Source organism: Electrona antarctica, assembly GCF_951216825.1.
Source record: "Electrona antarctica genome assembly, chromosome: 5".
Classification (NCBI taxonomy): Eukaryota; Metazoa; Chordata; class Actinopteri; order Myctophiformes; family Myctophidae; genus Electrona; species Electrona antarctica.
This window is the reverse complement of record NC_136810.1, coordinates 20,624,598-20,643,463: the sequence shown is the minus strand read 5'-3', so window position 1 is coordinate 20,643,463 and position 18,866 is coordinate 20,624,598.

Below are 18,866 nucleotides of genomic sequence, written 5' to 3'. Positions count from 1 at the left end.
TTCAGTGTCCCATATAGGTCCCACCCACCACTTATGTCTATTGTTGCTGTGTCCCACCCAGAGGTCCCACCCCCCACTCTGATTGGGCCACCATACACCCTCTGTGAGTATTTAGCAGGAGTCTGTCTTGTGTGGTGTCACAATAATCTGCTTTAAGAATTGATCTCTCGCTTCTTCTGGACTTCTGGACTGGATCAGGACTGTAAAGTTGAAACAGCTGTGACTGCACCGGGGAACATTCCAGAGGAGGAAGTGCTACTATCTCACAAAATGGCTTCCTGGAAAAGACAAGAAAAGGAGCTCACCTGTTCTGTGTGCCGTGACATCTTTAAACATCCTGTTATCCTGTCATGTAGCCACAGCTTCTGCAAAGCCTGTCTGAAGCAATGGTGCAAACATGTCCTGTTTGCAAAACAAACACCTCCCAGGATGAACCTACTACCAACTTGGCTTTGAAGAACCTGTGCGAGAACTTCGTAGAGGAGAGAAGTCACGGCTCTCTGTCAACAAGGTCTGAGATTCTCTGCACTCTGCATGGTGAGAAACTCAGCTTCCTCTGTCTGGACGATGAACAGTTAGCATGCCGTGTGTGTCAGCATTCAGAAAAACATGACGGGCATGAGTTCATTGAATTGGGCATTGAATTCTCCACAGGAGAAACTGGAGTTGTAACTAAAGTTGTAACTAACTAGATCATATAAGAAATGGTTATATTTCTGACTTATTTCCCCATTTTGTGTTTTTGTTGAAAACCATTTTGAACTGTGCGAAGGTTGCATTTTAAAGGACTGTGCATTTTTTAAACTTAAAGGGTGGAGGGGCTCGTTAGCACACCCGACTCATACATATAGGCCTACTGTTATCATGTCTCACCTGCACCTGAACGACAGTCGTTAAGGTTACCTTTTTGCTGGACTTTGAAACTAACCCTATGGGACACTAGTTTTTGCTGCTAGTATTGAAGTAGCATTGTATATATATTTTTGTTCAACTTTTTTTGCTGCTAGTATTGAAGTAACGTATTTTTTTTTTGTTCAACTATTTTTTAAAGTGGCATCTGTATATATTATTTCTCTCAAATAAATGGTTACATTGCTACAGTTGATCTGTTGTTGTTGTTCTTGTTGTAGTAACGACCCAGCACACTCAAACAAAAGAGGATGATGACCCCCCTTGGGCCCCCTCCACTCTCACTATAACTAGACACATACCCCCCCCCCTCTCTCTCTGTTTAAAAGTACAGGAAAAATCCAAAGTACATGTACAAATATAGTACAGGTAAAAATCTCTCTCTCTCTCTCCTACTTTATCTGTAGGCCTATATTTTTGGTCAACTTTTTTCTGAGATGTGCATACTTCCCTTTTGGATTCTATCTCAGCTGTTATGTTAGCCACATGTTATTATGTTTGGTCAGTTTTCATAAATGATTTCACTGGCAATAGGATGAATATTGTAGTACAATACATTATTCACTTTTCATTGTTATGAACCAGGGGAAGGGCTAAACGCTATCATTGAAGCAGAAGTGAATGTTATTTAGGTAGGCCTAGTAGTTTAACTACTACCATTGAATTTTGTTATGTAGGCCTACCGGTACACTAAATGCAACAGACTATAACAAACTTGAACCAATGACTTAAACTGGAAAACAAAAAGTTGAGCATATTTTAAATAATGTAACGTCAATACACTATGACTAGGGGGGAGTGTATTGTGTGGGGGCTGTTGACCTTCAGTTTCAGTGTCCCATATAGGTCCCACCCACCACTTATGTCTATTGTTGCTGTGTCCCACCCAGAGGTCCCACCCCCCACTCTGATTGGGCCACCATACACCCTCTGTGAGTATTTAGCAGGAGTCTGTCTTGTGTGGTGTCACAATAATCTGCTTTAAGAATTGATCTCTCGCTTCTTCTGGACTTCTGGACTGGATCAGGACTGTAAAGTTGAAACAGCTGTGACTGCACCGGGGAACATTCCAGAGGAGGAAGTGCTACTATCTCACAAAATGGCTTCCTGGAAAAGACAAGAAAAGGAGCTCACCTGTTCTGTGTGCCGTGACATCTTTAAACATCCTGTTATCCTGTCATGTAGCCACAGCTTCTGCAAAGCCTGTCTGAAGCAATGGTGCAAAGGAAACCCAACATGTCCTGTTTGCAAAACAAACACCTCCCAGGATGAACCTACTACCAACTTGGCTTTGAAGAACCTGTGTGAGAACTTCGTAGAGGAGAGAAGTCACGGCTCTCTGTCAACAAGGTCTGAGATTCTCTGCACTCTGCATGGTGAGAAACTCAGCTTCCTCTGTCTGGACGATGAACAGTTAGCATGCCGTGTGTGTCAGCATTCAGAAAAACATGACGGGCATGAGTTCATTGAATTGGGCATTGAATTCTGCACAGGAGAAACTGGAGTTGTAACTAAAGTTGTAACTAACTAGATCATATAAGAAATGGTTATATTTCTGATTTATTTCCCCATTTTGTGTTTTTGTTGAAAACCATTTTGAACTGTGCGAAGGTTGCATTTAAATGACTGTGCATTTTTTAAACTTAAAGGGTGGAGGGGCTCGTTAGCACGCCCGACTCATACATATAGGCCTACTGTTATCATGTCTCACCTGCACCTGAACGACAGTCGTTAAGGTTACCTTTTTGCTGGACTTTGAAACTAACCCTATGGGACACTAGTTTTTGCTGCTAGTATTGAAGTAGCATTGTATATATATTTTTGTTCAACTTTTTTTGCTGCTAGTATTGAAGTAGCGTTGTATTTTTTTTTGTTCAACTATTTTTTAAAGTGGCATCTGTATATATTATTTCTCTCAAATAAATGGTTACATTGCTACAGTTGATCTGTTGTTGTTGTTCTTGTTGTAGTAACGACCCAGCACACTCAAACAAAAGAGGATGATGACCCCCCTTGGGCCCCCTCCACTCTCACTTTAACTAGACACATACCCCCCCCCCCTCTCTCTCTGTTTAAAAGTACAGGAAAAATCCAAAGTACATGTACAAATATAGTACAGGTAAAAATCTCTCTCTCTCTCCTACTTTATCTGTAGGCCTATATTTTTGGTCAACTTTTTTCTGAGATGTGCATGCTTCCCTTTTGGATTCTATCTCAGCTGTTATGTTAGCCACATGTTATTACGTTTGGTCAGTTTTCATAAATGATTTAACTGGCAATAGGATGAATATTGTAGTACAATACATTTTTCACTTTGCATTGTTATGAACCAGGGGAAGGGCTAAACGCTATCATTGAAGCTGAAGTGAATGTTATTTAGGTAGGCCTAGTAGTTTAACTACTACCATTGAATTTTGTTATGTAGGCCTACCGGTACACTAAATGCAACAGACTATAACAAACTTGAACCAATGACTTAAACTGGAAAACAAAAAGTTGAGAATATTTTAAATAATGTAACGTCAATACACTATGACTAGGGGGGAGTGTATTGTGTGGGGGCTGTTGACCTTCAGTTTCAGTGTCCCATATAGGTCCCACCCACCACTTATGTCTATTGTTGCTGTGTCCCACCCAGAGGTCCCACCCCCCACTCTGATTGGGCCACCATACACCCTCTGTGAGTATTTAGCAGGAGTCTGTCTTGTGTGGTGTCACAATAATCTGCTTTAAGAATTGATCTCTCGCTTCTTCTGGACTTCTGGACTGGATCAGGACTGTAAAGTTGAAACAGCTGTGACTGCACCGGGGAACATTCCAGAGGAGGAAGTGCTACTAGCTCACAAAATGGCTTCCTGGAAAAGACAAGAAAAGGAGCTCACCTGTTCTGTGTGCCGTGACATCTTTAAACATCCTGTTATCCTGTCATGTAGCCACAGCTTCTGCAAAGCCTGTCTGAAGCAATGGTGCAAAGGAAACCCAACATGTCCTGTTTGCAAAACAAACACCTCCCAGGATGAACCTACTACCAACTTGGCTTTGAAGAACCTGTGTGAGAACTTCGTAGAGGAGAGAAGTCACGGCTCTCTGTCAACAAGGTCTGAGATTCTCTGCACTCTGCATGGTGAGAAACTCAGCTTCCTCTGTCTGGACGATGAACAGTTAGCATGCCGTGTGTGTCAGCATTCAGAAAAACATGACGGGCATGAGTTCATTGAATTGGGCATTGAATTCTGCACAGGAGAAACTGGAGTTGTAACTAAAGTTGTAACTAACTAGATCATATAAGAAATGGTTATATTTCTGATTTATTTCCCCATTTTGTGTTTTTGTTGAAAACCATTTTGAACTGTGCGAAGGTTGCATTTAAATGACTGTGCATTTTTTAAACTTAAAGGGTGGAGGGGCTCGTTAGCACGCCCGACTCATACATATAGGCCTACTGTTATCATGTCTCACCTGCACCTGAACGACAGTCGTTAAGGTTACCTTTTTGCTGGACTTTGAAACTAACCCTATGGGACACTAGTTTTTGCTGCTAGTATTGAAGTAGCATTGTATATATATTTTTGTTCAACTTTTTTTGCTGCTAGTATTGAAGTAGCGTTGTATTTTTTTTTGTTCAACTATTTTTTAAAGTGGCATCTGTATATATTATTTCTCTCAAATAAATGGTTACATTGCTACAGTTGATCTGTTGTTGTTGTTCTTGTTGTAGTAACGACCCAGCACACTCAAACAAAAGAGGATGATGACCCCCCTTGGGCCCCCTCCACTCTCACTATAACTAGACACATACCCCCCCCCCTCTCTCTCTGTTTAAAAGTACAGGAAAAATCCAAAGTACATGTACAAATATAGTACAGGTAAAAATCTCTCTCTCTCTCCTACTTTATCTGTAGGCCTATATTTTTGGTCAACTTTTTTCTGAGATGTGCATGCTTCCCTTTTGGATTCTATCTCAGCTGTTATGTTAGCCACATGTTATTACGTTTGGTCAGTTTTCATAAATGATTTCACTGGCAATAGGATGAATATTGTAGTACAATACATTTTTCACTTTGCATTGTTATGAACCAGGGGAAGGGCTAAACGCTATCATTGAAGCTGAAGTGAATGTTATTTAGGTAGGCCTAGTAGTTTAACTACTACCATTGCATTTTGTTATGTAGGCCTACCGGTACACTAAATGCAACAGACTATAACAAACTTGAACCAATGACTTAAACTGGAAAACAAAAAGTTGAGCATATTTTAAATAATGTAACGTCAATACACTATGACTAGGGGGGAGTGTATTGTGTGGGGGCTGTTGACCTTCAGTTTCAGTGTCCCATATAGGTCCCACCCACCACTTATGTCTATTGTTGCTGTGTCCCACCCAGAGGTCCCACCCCCCACTCTGATTGGGCCACCATACACCCTCTGTGAGTATTTAGCAGGAGTCTGTCTTGTGTGGTGTCACAATAATCTGCTTTAAGAATTGATCTCTCGCTTCTTCTGGACTTCTGGACTGGATCAGGACTGTAAAGTTGAAACAGCTGTGACTGCACCGGGGAACATTCCAGAGGAGGAAGTGCTACTAGCTCACAAAATGGCTTCCTGGAAAAGACAAGAAAAGGAGCTCACCTGTTCTGTGTGCCGTGACATCTTTAAACATCCTGTTATCCTGTCATGTAGCCACAGCTTCTGCAAAGCCTGTCTGAAGCAATGGTGCAAAGGAAACCCAACATGTCCTGTTTGCAAAACAAACACCTCCCAGGATGAACCTACTACCAACTTGGCTTTGAAGAACCTGTGTGAGAACTTCGTAGAGGAGAGAAATCACGGCTCTCTGTCAACAAGGTCTGAGATTCTCTGCACTCTGCATGGTGAGAAACTCAGCTTCCTCTGTCTGGACGATGAACAGTTAGCATGCCGTGTGTGTCAGCATTCAGAAAAACATGACGGGCATGAGTTCATTGAATTGGGCATTGAATTCTGCACAGGAGAAACTGGAGTTGTAACTAACTAGATCATATAAGAAATGGTTATATTTCTGATTTATTTCCCCATTTTGTGTTTTTGTTGAAAACCATTTTGAACTGTGCGAAGGTTGCATTTAAATGACTGCGCATTTTTTAAACTTAAAGGGTGGAGGGGCTCGTTAGCACGCCCGACTCATACATATAGGCCTACTGTTATCATGTCTCACCTGCACCTGAACGACAGTCGTTAAGGTTACCTTTTTGCTGGACTTTGAAACTAACCCGATGGGACACTAGTTTTTGCTGCTAGTATTGAAGTAGCATTGTATATATATTTTTGTTCAACTTTTTTTGCTGCTAGTATTGAAGTAGCGTTGTATTTTTTTTTTGTTCAACTATTTTTTAAAGTGGCATCTGTATATATTATTTCTCTCAAATAAATGGTTACATTGCTACAGTTGATCTGTTGTTGTTGTTCTTGTTGTAGTAACGACCCAGCACACTCAAACAAAAGAGGATGATGACCCCCCTTGGGCCCCCTCCACTCTCACTATAACTAGACACATACCCCCCCCCTCTCTCTCTGTTTAAAAGTACAGGAAAAATCCAAAGTACATGTACAAATATAGTACAGGTAAAAAGCTCTCTCTCTCTCCTACTTTATCTGTAGGCCTATATTTTTGGTCAACTTTTTTCTGAGATGTGCATGCTTCCCTTTTGGATTCTATCTCAGCTGTTATGTTAGCCACATGTTATTACGTTTGGTCAGTTTTCATAAATGATTTCACTGGCAATAGGATGAATATTGTAGTACAATACATTTTTCACTTTGCATTGTTATGAACCAGGGGAAGGGCTAAACGCTATCATTGAAGCAGAAGTGAATGTTATTTAGGTAGGCCTAGTAGTTTAACTACTACCATTGAATTTTGTTATGTAGGCCTACCGGTACACTAAATGCAACAGACTATAACAAACTTGAACCAATGACTTAAACTGGAAAACAAAAAGTTGAGCATATTTTAAATAATGTAACGTCAATACACTATGACTAGGGGGGAGTGTATTGTGTGGGGGCTGTTGACCTTCAGTTTCAGTGTCCCATATAGGTCCCACCCACCACTTATGTCTATTGTTGCTGTGTCCCACCCAGAGGTCCCACCCCCCACTCTGATTGGGCCACCATACACCCTCTGTGAGTATTTAGCAGGAGTCTGTCTTGTGTGGTGTCACAATAATCTGCTTTAAGAATTGATCTCTCGCTTCTTCTGGACTTCTGGACTGGATCAGGACTGTAAAGTTGAAACAGCTGTGACTGCACCGGGGAACATTCCAGAGGAGGAAGTGCTACTATCTCACAAAATGGCTTCCTGGAAAAGACAAGAAAAGGAGCTCACCTGTTCTGTGTGCCGTGACATCTTTAAACATCCTGTTATCCTGTCATGTAGCCACAGCTTCTGCAAAGCCTGTCTGAAGCAATGGTGCAAAGGAAACCCAACATGTCCTGTTTGCAAAACAAACACCTCCCAGGATGAACCTACTACCAACTTGGCTTTGAAGAACCTGTGTGAGAACTTCGTAGAGGAGAGAAGTCACGGCTCTCTGTCAACAAGGTCTGAGATTCTCTGCACTCTGCATGGTGAGAAACTCAGCTTCCTCTGTCTGGACGATGAACAGTTAGCATGCCGTGTGTGTCAGCATTCAGAAAAACATGACGGGCATGAGTTCATTGAATTGGGCATTGAATTCTGCACAGGAGAAACTGGAGTTGTAACTAAAGTTGTAACTAACTAGATCATATAAGAAATGGTTATATTTCTGATTTATTTCCCCATTTTGTGTTTTTGTTGAAAACCATTTTGAACTGTGCGAAGGTTGCATTTAAATGACTGTGCATTTTTTAAACTTAAAGGGTGGAGGGGCTCGTTAGCACGCCCGACTCATACATATAGGCCTACTGTTATCATGTCTCACCTGCACCTGAACGACAGTCGTTAAGGTTACCTTTTTGCTGGACTTTGAAACTAACCCTATGGGACACTAGTTTTTGCTGCTAGTATTGAAGTAGCATTGTATATATATTTTTGTTCAACTTTTTTTGCTGCTAGTATTGAAGTAGCGTTGTATTTTTTTTTGTTCAACTATTTTTTAAAGTGGCATCTGTATATATTATTTCTCTCAAATAAATGGTTACATTGCTACAGTTGATCTGTTGTTGTTGTTCTTGTTGTAGTAACGACCCAGCACACTCAAACAAAAGAGGATGATGACCCCCCTTGGGCCCCCTCCACTCTCACTTTAACTAGACACATACCCCCCCCCCCTCTCTCTCTGTTTAAAAGTACAGGAAAAATCCAAAGTACATGTACAAATATAGTACAGGTAAAAATCTCTCTCTCTCTCCTACTTTATCTGTAGGCCTATATTTTTGGTCAACTTTTTTCTGAGATGTGCATGCTTCCCTTTTGGATTCTATCTCAGCTGTTATGTTAGCCACATGTTATTACGTTTGGTCAGTTTTCATAAATGATTTAACTGGCAATAGGATGAATATTGTAGTACAATACATTTTTCACTTTGCATTGTTATGAACCAGGGGAAGGGCTAAACGCTATCATTGAAGCTGAAGTGAATGTTATTTAGGTAGGCCTAGTAGTTTAACTACTACCATTGAATTTTGTTATGTAGGCCTACCGGTACACTAAATGCAACAGACTATAACAAACTTGAACCAATGACTTAAACTGGAAAACAAAAAGTTGAGAATATTTTAAATAATGTAACGTCAATACACTATGACTAGGGGGGAGTGTATTGTGTGGGGGCTGTTGACCTTCAGTTTCAGTGTCCCATATAGGTCCCACCCACCACTTATGTCTATTGTTGCTGTGTCCCACCCAGAGGTCCCACCCCCCACTCTGATTGGGCCACCATACACCCTCTGTGAGTATTTAGCAGGAGTCTGTCTTGTGTGGTGTCACAATAATCTGCTTTAAGAATTGATCTCTCGCTTCTTCTGGACTTCTGGACTGGATCAGGACTGTAAAGTTGAAACAGCTGTGACTGCACCGGGGAACATTCCAGAGGAGGAAGTGCTACTAGCTCACAAAATGGCTTCCTGGAAAAGACAAGAAAAGGAGCTCACCTGTTCTGTGTGCCGTGACATCTTTAAACATCCTGTTATCCTGTCATGTAGCCACAGCTTCTGCAAAGCCTGTCTGAAGCAATGGTGCAAAGGAAACCCAACATGTCCTGTTTGCAAAACAAACACCTCCCAGGATGAACCTACTACCAACTTGGCTTTGAAGAACCTGTGTGAGAACTTCGTAGAGGAGAGAAGTCACGGCTCTCTGTCAACAAGGTCTGAGATTCTCTGCACTCTGCATGGTGAGAAACTCAGCTTCCTCTGTCTGGACGATGAACAGTTAGCATGCCGTGTGTGTCAGCATTCAGAAAAACATGACGGGCATGAGTTCATTGAATTGGGCATTGAATTCTGCACAGGAGAAACTGGAGTTGTAACTAACTAGATCATATAAGAAATGGTTATATTTCTGATTTATTTCCCCATTTTGTGTTTTTGTTGAAAACCATTTTGAACTGTGCGAAGGTTGCATTTAAATGACTGTGCATTTTTTAAACTTAAAGGGTGGAGGGGCTCGTTAGCACGCCCGACTCATACATATAGGCCTACTGTTATCATGTCTCACCTGCACCTGAACGACAGTCGTTAAGGTTACCTTTTTGCTGGACTTTGAAACTAACCCTATGGGACACTAGTTTTTGCTGCTAGTATTGAAGTAGCATTGTATATATATTTTTGTTCAACTTTTTTTGCTGCTAGTATTGAAGTAGCGTTGTATTTTTTTTTTGTTCAACTATTTTTTAAAGTGGCATCTGTATATATTATTTCTCTCAAATAAATGGTTACATTGCTACAGTTGATCTGTTGTTGTTGTTCTTGTTGTAGTAACGACCCAGCACACTCAAACAAAAGAGGATGATGACCCCCCTTGGGCCCCCTCCACTCTCACTATAACTAGACACATACCCCCCCCCCCTCTCTCTCTGTTTAAAAGTACAGGAAAAATCCAAAGTACATGTACAAATATAGTACAGGTAAAAATCTCTCTCTCTCTCCTACTTTATCTGTAGGCCTATATTTTTGGTCAACTTTTTTCTGAGATGTGCATGCTTCCCTTTTGGATTCTATCTCAGCTGTTATGTTAGCCACATGTTATTACGTTTGGTCAGTTTTCATAAATGATTTCACTGGCAATAGGATGAATATTGTAGTACAATACATTATTCACTTTTCATTGTTATGAACCAGGGGAAGGGCTAAACGCTATCATTGAAGCAGAAGTGAATGTTATTTAGGTAGGCCTAGTAGTTTAACTACTACCATTGAATTTTGTTATGTAGGCCTACCGGTACACTAAATGCAACAGACTATAACAAACTTGAACCAATGACTTAAACTGGAAAACAAAAAGTTGAGCATATTTTAAATTATGTAACGTCAATACACTATGACTAGGGGGGAGTGTATTGTGTGGGGGCTGTTGACCTTCAGTTTCAGTGTCCCATATAGGTCCCACCCACCACTTATGTCTATTGTTGCTGTGTCCCACCCAGAGGTCCCACCCCCCACTCTGATTGGGCCACCATACACCCTCTGTGAGTATTTAGCAGGAGTCTGTCTTGTGTGGTGTCACAATAATCTGCTTTAAGAATTGATCTCTCGCTTCTTCTGGACTTCTGGACTGGATCAGGACTGTAAAGTTGAAACAGCTGTGACTGCACCGGGGAACATTCCAGAGGAGGAAGTGCTACTATCTCACAAAATGGCTTCCTGGAAAAGACAAGAAAAGGAGCTCACCTGTTCTGTGTGCCGTGACATCTTTAAACATCCTGTTATCCTGTCATGTAGCCACAGCTTCTGCAAAGCCTGTCTGAAGCAATGGTGCAAAGGAAACCCAACATGTCCTGTTTGCAAAACAAACACCTCCCAGGATGAACCTACTACCAACTTGGCTTTGAAGAACCTGTGTGAGAACTTCGTAGAGGAGAGAAGTCACGGCTCTCTGTCAACAAGGTCTGAGATTCTCTGCACTCTGCATGGTGAGAAACTCAGCTTCCTCTGTCTGGACGATGAACAGTTAGCATGCCGTGTGTGTCAGCATTCAGAAAAAACATGACGGGCATGAGTTCATTGAATTGGGCATTGAATTATGCACAGGAGAAACTGGAGTTGTAACTAAAGTTGTAACTAACTAGATCATATAAGAAATGGTTATATTTCTGATTTATTTCCCCATTTTGTGTTTTTGTTGAAAACCATTTTGAACTGTGCGAAGGTTGCATTTAAATGACTGCGCATTTTTTAAACTTAAAGGGTGGAGGGGCTCGTTAGCATGCCCGACTCATACATATAGGCCTACTGTTATCATGTCTCACCTGCACCTGAACGACAGTCGTTAAGGTTACCTTTTTGCTGGACTTTGAAACTAACCCGATGGGACACTAGTTTTTGCTGCTAGTATTGAAGTAGCATTGTATATATATTTTTGTTCAACTTTTTTTGCTGCTAGTATTGAAGTAGCGTTGTATTTTTTTTTTTGTTCAACTATTTTTTAAAGTGGCATCTGTATATATTATTTCTCTCAAATAAATGGTTACATTGCTACAGTTGATCTGTTGTTGTTGTTCTTGTTGTAGTAACGACCCAGCACACTCAAACAAAAGAGGATGATGACCCCCCTTGGGCCCCCTCCACTCTCACTATAACTAGACACATACCCCCCCCTCTCTCTCTGTTTAAAAGTACAGGAAAAATCCAAAGTACATGTACAAATATAGTACAGGTAAAAAGCTCTCTCTCTCCTACTTTATCTGTAGGCCTATATTTTTGGTCAACTTTTTTCTGAGATGTGCATGCTTCCCTTTTGGATTCTATCTCAGCTGTTATGTTAGCCACATGTTATTACGTTTGGTCAGTTTTCATAAATGATTTCACTGGCAATAGGATGAATATTGTAGTACAATACATTTTTCACTTTGCATTGTTATGAACCAGGGGAAGGGCTAAACGCTATCATTGAAGCAGAAGTGAATGTTATTTAGGTAGGCCTAGTAGTTTAACTACTACCATTGAATTTTGTTATGTAGGCCTACCGGTACACTAAATGCAACAGACTATAACAAACTTGAACCAATGACTTAAACTGGAAAACAAAAAGTTGAGCATATTTTAAATAATGTAACGTCAATACACTATGACTAGGGGGGAGTGTATTGTGTGGGGGCTGTTGACCTTCAGTTTCAGTGTCCCATATAGGTCCCACCCACCACTTATGTCTATTGTTGCTGTGTCCCACCCAGAGGTCCCACCCCCCACTCTGATTGGGCCACCATACACCCTCTGTGAGTATTTAGCAGGAGTCTGTTGTGGAATCGTAAATATAGTCCATATGGCCATTATGCAATATTCTGTCAATAACTACACTACATTTTGGTACTACAGGTTGAGTGGAGACTCATTGTCTGGTCAAAAGGGCTTAGTCTGGGAGCTTTCCTTCATCAGAGGTTCTCATGAAGTACCCTGTGGCTAAAGCTTTGTTCTATACTGCTTGAAGCTGGTCACAGGTGTGAATCAAAACACAGTGAGACGGCCATCTGCTAACCAAAAGGCCATCTGTTGATCTGTATGTTAATTTTAACTCCACCTCTGAATTCAATTCTGTACTATATCTTGTCAATTGTCAATGTGAAAATCATTCAGTGTTAGCTGGCTGGCCACTACGGTCAGTCTGCTGGGAGCTCCTGCGGGTCAGGGCCGCGGGAAGCTCTCTCCCTTTGTCTTTGGTTTCAATAAATGGTCAACTTGGATCTTCAGTTCATCTCTCTGCCTGCCTGTGTTTCTCCGATCCGATCTGATGCTTTTTGACGAGGTTTTTCACTACTCTACAAGTTTGCTTTAGCCTAGTTCATCTCTCTAGAGTTTACTACGGTTTAGTGAGTTTTAGGTGTGAAAATACACCACATGATGGTGCCGACCCGGTCGTGTTGATGCATTTTTTGCGTCAGGCGGAGGGAGGCACATGATGTTGCCCTGAAACCCGGTGTCTTTGATGCATTTTTTTTTTTTTGCGTCAGGCAGAAGAGGGCCGGCGGGGGCTTTTTGACAATTTCAGTCTAATTTTGGCGGTTGGGGGTTGTTTTTCGGCGACACGGCGTTCGTCTACGGCGGGAGGAAGTGGTCTTCTCGACGGCGGGAATGGGAGACGATGGCGCAAGCGGTGCGCTCCGGATCTCTGATGGTCAGCGACCTGGACTCGACGGGACGGAGTGCAGCGGGCCTCTACAGCGCGTCGACGGGGACCATGCTTCTCTTCACGTCTCGGCGGGGAGCAGCGGGTCTCCAACCCGAGGGGGAGCGTTCGACGACGGCGTGCTCCGGGAGACGAGAGCGCGGTTCGGCTCATTTCATCATCAGCGGAGGTGGTCACGAACGGCGACCGCGGGTTCATTTCGTTCTTCAGAAACAGCGGATCTGCAAGCTCGTTTTGCGGCGTTTCTTTGTTTCGATGAGGCCTGTAGCTACACGTGCGTTCATGTTTTTCTTTCCAGTCATTTATGTGATATTTCATATTCGTATAATGTCTGGAGGGGGGAGTATGGTGCTGTGTTGGATGGGACAATGGAAGCAGAGCGACGTGCGGTGCGTGAGAAGTTTGCAACTTTCATGCAGCTTCTGTTTGACTCGATCGCATGGCTGTAAAACACATGAGGTGAGACAATGAAAAATGCGACATTATAAGAAGTTTATTAATAACGGATGGAGAGATTCAATAGTCTTTATTTGTATTCAAAAAGTGTGTCTAAATGTGAGTCTATTCAGCGTATATGTAGGCATACGTTGATGTTTGTGTGTTTTGTCGAATTTAAATTAGTTAAGAAGTTGATTCAAGAAATAGAGTCTATGGGGTAATTTGGAGAATGTTTAAATAATTTTAGCTTTATTGAGATTAATTGATGCTCTGTGTCAGACGGCCGAGATCCCGGTGCCCCTCTCATACGCTTCAGTATAAAATCGTCTTAGAATTAGTAGAGCTGATTATTCTTTTCTCGGGTTAAATTTAGTTTACGATAATGTCAACTAAAGGCAGTTAGGGTGTCACGACGTGCAAAGATTCTTTTGTTGTTATTGAGAAAGCTTTTGCCTTTAAACGTGAGGGAGTTAGCGTTCATCAAGTAGTTACTTGAAAAGTTAGGGTCAGGATAAGTCAGGGACTTATTTTGCCTCACTCCCTTCCCCGCATCGCGCTTACCAAGCCTTTGGAGGAGAAGTTTCAAAATATGAATGAATTTATCGAACATGTCCGGAAAAACATATTTGAAAATGAAGGTTATGACTATGTTTTACTCTTAATATCATATTAAACTGGGTGTTTAGTTATTAAGATTGAAGGTCAATAATTATTCCAACAAAAGTGGGAGTTTCAAAGTGGAACAAAGGGGTTAAGACGGAATTGTGGTGATTTTAATGTCAGTATATGTTTAAAGTTTAATTTCTATCATTGATCGATAAGGTTATGTGAAATTCGTTTTAAAAAAGTGATTTGAAGTTACAGACAGGGTATTGTGAGTGTTTTAATGTGTCGAAAAGTGATGCTAGGTGTACATTGATGAAGTTGTAAGGATGTAGGAGAAGAATCATTTAGAAGAACGTAAACATGTAATTTGAACCAGTTGTAATCATTTTGGGAACTTTGTGTAATGTTGTCATTTGTTGTTGTTTTTCCTGATGTTTGGTAGGCTGTGATGGAGTCAAAAGGGGGGTGTACTACAGTTGAATATGGACTATATGTATTTTTTATATATGCCAATCTTGTGATTGTCATAAGGGGGGAGTGTGGAATCGTAAATATAGTCCATATGGCCATTATGCAATATTCTGTCAATAACTACACTACATTTTGGTACTACAGGTTGAGTGGAGACTCATTGTCTGGTCAAAAGGGCTTAGTCTGGGAGCTTTCCTTCATCAGAGGTTCTCATGAAGTACCCTGTGGCTAAAGCTTTGTTCTATACTGCTTGAAGCTGGTCACAGGTGTGAATCAAAACACAGTGAGACGGCCATCTGCTAACCAAAAGGCCATCTGTTGATCTGTATGTTAATTTTAACTCCACCTCTGAATTCAATTCTGTACTATATCTTGTCAATTGTCAATGTGAAAATCATTCAGTGTTAGCTGGCTGGCCACTACGGTCAGTCTGCTGGGAGCTCCTGCGGGTCAGGGCCGCGGGAAGCTCTCTCCCTTTGTCTTTGGTTTCAATAAATGGTCAACTTGGATCTTCAGTTCATCTCTCTGCCTGCCTGTGTTTCTCCGATCCGATCTGATGCTTTTTGACGAGGTTTTTCACTACTCTACAAGTTTGCTTTAGCCTAGTTCATCTCTCTAGAGTTTACTACGGTTTAGTGAGTTTTAGGTGTGAAAATACACCACACTGTCTTGTGTGGTGTCACAATAATCTGCTTTAAGAATTGATCTCTCGCTTCTTCTGGACTTCTGGACTGGATCAGGACTGTAAAGTTGAAACAGCTGTGACTGCACCGGGGAACATTCCAGAGGAGGAAGTGCTACTAGCTCACAAAATGGCTTCCTGGAAAAGACAAGAAAAGGAGCTCACCTGTTCTGTGTGCCGTGACATCTTTAAACATCCTGTTATCCTGTCATGTAGCCACAGCTTCTGCAAAGCCTGTCTGAAGCAATGGTGCAAAGGAAACCCAACATGTCCTGTTTGCAAAACAAACACCTCCCAGGATGAACCTACTACCAACTTGGCTTTGAAGAACCTGTGTGAGAACTTCGTAGAGGAGAGAAGTCACGGCTCTCTGTCAACAAGGTCTGAGATTCTCTGCACTCTGCATGGTGAGAAACTCAGCTTCCTCTGTCTGGACGATGAACAGTTAGCATGCCGTGTGTGTCAGCATTCAGAAAAACATGACGGGCATGAGTTCATTGAATTGGGCATTGAATTCTGCACAGGAGAAACTGGAGGATATTAATAAAGTTGTAACTAACTAGATCATATAAGAAATGGTTATATTTCTGATTTATTTCCCCATTTTGTGTTTTTGTTGAAAACCATTTTGAACTGTGCGAAGGTTGCATTTTAAATGACTGTGCATTTTTTAAACTTAAAGGGTGGAGGGGCTCGTTAGCACGCCCGACTCATACATATAGGCCTACTGTTATGTCTCACCTGCACCTGAACGACAGTCGTTAAGGTTACCTTTTTGCTGGACTTTGAAACTAACCCTATGGGACACTAGTTTTTGCTGCTAGTATTGAAGTAGCATTGTATATATATTTTTGTTCAACTTTTTTTGCTGCTAGTATTGAAGTAGCGTTGTATTTTTTTTTTTGTTCAACTATGTTTTAAAGTGGCATCTGTATATATTATTTCTCTCAAATAAATGGTTACATTGCTACAGTTGATCTGTTGTTGTTGTTCTTGTTGTAGTAACGACCCAGCACACTCAAACAAAAGAGGATGATGACCCCCCTTGGGCCCCCTCCACTCTCACTATAACTAGACACATACCCCCCCCCCCCTCTCTCTGTTTAAAAGTACAGGAAAAATCCAAAGTACATGTACAAATATAGTACAGGTAAAAATCTCTCTCTCTCTCTCCTACTTTATCTGTAGGCCTATATTTTTGGTCAACTTTTTTCTGAGATGTGCATGCTTCCCTTTTGGATTCTATCTCAGCTGTTATGTTAGCCACATGTTATTACGTTTGGTCAGTTTTCATAAATGATTTCACTGGCAATAGGATGAATATTGTAGTACAATACATTTTTCACTTTGCATTGTTATGAACCAGGGGAAGGGCTAAACGCTATCATTGAAGCAGAAGTGAATGTTATTTAGGTAGGCCTAGTAGTTTAACTACTACCATTGAATTTTGTTATGTAGGCCTACCGGTACACTAAATGCAACAGACTATAACAAACTTGAACCAATGACTTAAACTGGAAAACAAAAAGTTGAGCATATTTTAAATAATGTAACGTCAATACACTATGACTAGGGGGGAGTGTATTGTGTGGGGGCTGTTGACCTTCAGTTTCAGTGTCCCATATAGGTCCCACCCACCACTTATGTCTATTGTTGCTGTGTCCCACCCCCCACTCTGATTGGGCCACCATACACCCTCTGTGAGTATTTAGCAGGAGTCTGTCTTGTGTGGTGTCACAATAATCTGCTTTAAGAATTGATCTCTCGCTTCTTCTGGACTTCTGGACTGGATCAGGACTGTAAAGTTGAAACAGCTGTGACTGCACCGGGGAACATTCCAGAGGAGGAAGTGCTACTAGCTCACAAAATGGCTTCCTGGAAAAGACAAGAAAAGGAGCTCACCTGTTCTGTGTGCCGTGACATCTTTAAACATCCTGTTATCCTGTCATGTAGCCACAGCTTCTGCAAAGCCTGTCTGAAGCAATGGTGCAAAGGAAACCCAACATGTCCTGTTTGCAAAACAAACACCTCCCAGGATGAACCTACTACCAACTTGGCTTTGAAGAACCTGTGTGAGAACTTCGTAGAGGAGAGAAATCACGGCTCTCTGTCAACAAGGTCTGAGATTCTCTGCACTCTGCATGGTGAGAAACTCAGCTTCCTCTGTCTGGACGATGAACAGTTAGCATGCCGTGTGTGTCAGCATTCAGAAAAACATGACGGGCATGAGTTCATTGAATTGGGCATTGAATTCTGCACAGGAGAAACTGGAGTTGTAACTAAAGTTGTAACTAACTAGATCATATAAGAAATGGTTATATTTCTGATTTATTTCCCCATGTTGTGTTTTTGTTGAAAACCATTTTGAACTGTGCGAAGGTTGCATTTAAATGACTGTGCATTTTTTAAACTTAAAGGGTGGAGGGGCTCGTTAGCACGCCCGACTCATACATATAGGCCTACTGTTATCATGTCTCACCTGCACCTGAACGACAGTCGCTAAGGTTACCTTTTTGCTGGACTTTGAAACTAACCCTATGGGACACTAGTTTTTGCTGCTAGTATTGAAGTAGCATTGTATATATATTTTTGTTCAACTTTTTTTGCTGCTAGTATTGAAGTAGCGTTGTATTTTTTTTTGTGTTCAACTATTTTTTAAAGTGGCATCTGTATATATTATTTCTCTCAAATAAATGGTTACATTGCTACAGTTGATCTGTTGTTGTTGTTCTTGTTGTAGTAACGACCCAGCACACTCAAACAAAAGAGGATGAAGACCCCCTTGGGCCCCCTCCACTCTCACTATAACTAGACACATACCCCCCCCCCCCCTCTCTCTCTGTTTAAAAGTACAGGAAAAATCCAAAGTACATGTACAAATATAGTACAGGTAAAACTCTCTCTCTCTCTCTCCTACTTTATCTGTAGGCCTATATTTTTGGTCAACTTTTTCCTGAGATGTGCATGCTTCCCTTTTGGATTCTATCTCAGCTGTTATGTTAGCCACATGTTATTACGTTTGGTCAGTTTTCATAAATGATTTCACTGGCAATAGGATGAATATTGTAGTACAATACATTTTTCACTTTGCATTGTTATGAACCAGGGGAAGGGCTAAACGCTATCATTGAAGCAGAAGTGAATGTTATTTAGGTAGGCCTAGTAGTTTAACTACTACCATTGAATTTTGTTATGTAGGCCTACCGGTACACTAAATGCAACAGACTATAACAAACTTGAACCAATGACTTAAACTGGAAAACAAAAAGTTGAGCACATTTTAAATAATGTAACGTCAATACACTATGACTAGGGGGGAGTGTATTGTGTGGGGGCTGTTGACCTTCAGTTTCAGTGTCCCATATAGGTCCCACCCACCACTTATGTCTATTGTTGCTGTGTCCCACCCAGAGGTCCCACCCCCCACTCTGATTGGGCCACCATACACCCTCTGTGAGT